Source organism: Equus przewalskii, chromosome 26 (genome assembly GCF_037783145.1).
Source record: "Equus przewalskii isolate Varuska chromosome 26, EquPr2, whole genome shotgun sequence".
Lineage (NCBI taxonomy): Eukaryota > Metazoa > Chordata > Mammalia > Perissodactyla > Equidae > Equus > Equus przewalskii.
In genome coordinates, this window is record NC_091856.1 from 9,410,280 (window position 1) to 9,413,309 (window position 3,030).

The 3,030-nt window shown below is 32.3% G+C and overlaps 1 non-coding gene across 1 annotated transcript; it reads right to left on the reverse strand.

Moving 5' to 3' along the window:
- Positions 1 to 1,819: 1,819 nt before the first annotated feature.
- Positions 1,820 to 1,922, reverse strand: LOC139079786 (U6 spliceosomal RNA). The gene has a single exon (XR_011533720.1). It is a non-coding gene; the product is annotated as a U6 spliceosomal RNA (small nuclear RNA).
- Positions 1,923 to 3,030: the final 1,108 nt, after the last annotated feature.

Genomic DNA, 3,030 nt, shown 5'->3' on the forward strand with positions numbered 1-3,030 from the left:
GATATTTTCTTCTTTGGATTGTAAATGGTATTTTATTTGTGATTTCTCTTTATGCTATTACATTATTAGTGTATATAAATGCAACTGATTTTTGTATGTTGACTTTTGTACTTTGTAACTTTACTGTATTTGTTAATTATTTCTAATAGTTTTTTGGTGGATTCTTTAGTGCTTTCTATGTATAGAATCATGTCATCCACAAATAGTGACAGTTTTATTTCTTCCTTTCCAATTTGGATCCCTTTTATTTCTTATCTTGCCTAATTGCTCTGGCTAGCTCTTCGAATACTACGTTGAAAGAATAGCAAGAGTGGGTATCCTTGTCTTTTTCCTGTTCTTAGAGGACTAGATTTCAGTTTTTTACCACTGAGTATGATGTTAGCTGTCATATACGGCCTTTATTATGTTGAAGTGCTTTCCTTCTATATTCATTTTATTCAGTTTTTAATCATAAGTGGATGTTGGGTCTTGTCAAATGCTTTCTATGCATCTATTGAGATGATCATGTGATTTTTATTCTTCATTTTGTTAATGTGGCATAAAACATTGATTGATTTGCAGATGTTGAACCATCCCAGTGTCCCTGGTATAACTCCCACTTTATCATTGTGTATGATCCTTTTAATGTATTGCTGTGTTTTGTTGAGGATTTTTGCATCTATGTTCATCAGTGATATTGGCCTGTAATTTCCCTTCTTTGTGTTGTCCCTGCCTGGTTTTTGTGCCAGGATAATGTTGGCCTTGTAAAATGAGTTAGGAATTGTCCCATGCTCTCCAATTTTTTGGAAGAGTTTGAGAAGGATAGGTATTAACTCTTTGAATGTTTGGTAGAATTCACCAGGGAAACCGTCTTGTCCTGGACTTGTTTTTTTAGAACTTTTTGATTACTGTTTCAATCTCTTGTGATTGGTCTCTATTCTCTACAGAGAAACAGATTCTCTGTTTCTTCTTTGTTCAATCTTGGTAGGTTGTGGAATTCTAAGAAGTTATCTATTTCTTCTGGGTTATCCAATTGGTAGTGTATAGCTTTTCATAGTATTCTTTTATAATCTTTTGTATTTCTATGGTATCCATTATAATTTATCCTCATTCATGCTGATTTTATTGATTTGGGTCTCTCTTTTTTTCTTAGTTGATCTGGCTAAGGGTTTGTCAATTTTGTTTCTTTTTAAAGAACCAGCTCTTAATTTAATTTATCCTTTCCATTTTCTGATTCTGTCTGCCTGTTTATCACCTTGCTCAAAGCTTTATAAATGTTTGTCTTTTTCTTTCAGACAGGAGGGTTCTTTTCAACATTTCTTGTAAGGCAGGTCTAGTGGCAATGAACTCCCTCAGCTTTTGTTTGTCTGGGAAAGCCTTTATTTCTCTTTCACAGCTGAAGGATAATTTGGCTGGATAGGATATTCTTGGCTGATACTTGTTGTCTTTCAATATTTTGAATATATCATTCTACTTTTACCTAGCCTATAGAGATTATGCTGAGAAGTCCACTGATAACCTGATGAAGGTTCCTTTGCAAGTTATTTTCTTCCCTCTGACCTCCCTTAATAGTCTGTCACTGACTTTTGACAGTTTTGATATAATGTGCCTTAGAGAAGGTATTTTTGTGTTGAGATAATTAGGTGTTCTATTGACTTCATGTACTTTTGTATCCAGTTCTTTCCCCAGTTTTAGGAAGCTCTCGGCTATTATTTTTTAAGTAAGTTCTCTGCTCCTTTTTCCCTCTCTTATCCTGCTGGGATACCCATTATCCGTATGTTACTTTTCCTAAGTGAGTCAGATATTTCTCATAGGATTTCTTTATTTTTTTAAATCTAAAAAAAAGATGAAATACTTCACAAAATTGCATGTCATCCTTGCTCAGTGGTCATGTTAATCTTCTCTGTATCATTTCAATCATAGCATATGTGCCCCCAAAACAAGCAGTAGACTCTATCTTTAGTGTTACTTTTATGATATCACAAGGAAAGAACAGTGGGTGGGTGATTAATTAGAAAAGTCTTTTTGGAGAAGGTCGTTAATTAAAGGTTAATTAGATAATTAAAGAAACAATATCTGTAAAAGGTATTGTAAACTTTTAAATGTTAGTTATAATTCTTATTGATGCTGCTAAATATTCTTTGTTTTTTTCTCCTATCACTAGTAATGAATGTCTGCAGCACTAAATTATAATTCCCTCCCTGTAATTAGATCAAATAAGAAAGTTATAGAAGAATAACGAAAAGTAATATCAAGCATTTGTAGCAGGGTTTATTTTACTTATCTGTTGGACTATGCACTGGTACATGTAGCCCAGGTTAATAGTTTGCTTCTTTAAATAGTTTCACCTGTTTGTTCTTTTGCTTTTCTACATGTAATACTTTTTTTAAAGGGAGAAGACTCAGTGATTTAGGTGAGTGGTTTTGCAGTCAGAATATTTATCTATTAATATCCTACCCAGTATTTATTTACAACCTTTGTTAGGCAAACTGCAAGTCATCCTGGATATAGGTTGAATTTAATTAAAAATAAAAAAGACATGAAATAATCCAAATATATTAACAATGAAATTTAACTTAAAAAATGTTATCCTAAAAGAAACTTTATCCTTAAGGAACTTTTACATATTTAATCTCAAAACAAATAATTTCATGATTTTGTGATATTAATACATGACTTAAAATAAGTCTTTTGAAATTCAGTTAACATCTAAATGTAAAAATCAGCCAATGTTTACACAAACGTTCACTTTGTATTTATATAATAGAAGTAATGTATTTTTTAAACTGCTTATTTTAACTTTCTAGAAAATGGATCTAATATATGCTATCTGCCCTGTACTGAACCTCAGGAACTAGTATATAAAACCTCTTCACAAAGTTGGTTTTGCAAAATTGCTGTTTCCGTCTTCATATGTTTTTCTCTGCTTTCCCAGGGCTCACCTCCTCCAGGAATCTGAGGGTCTAGATAATATCTAAAGTCTGTGTAGCTGGCAAAGCCTCCCTCCTTAGAAAAATAACTAAAGCCTAAGGAAGAAAAAAAATTAGAAAG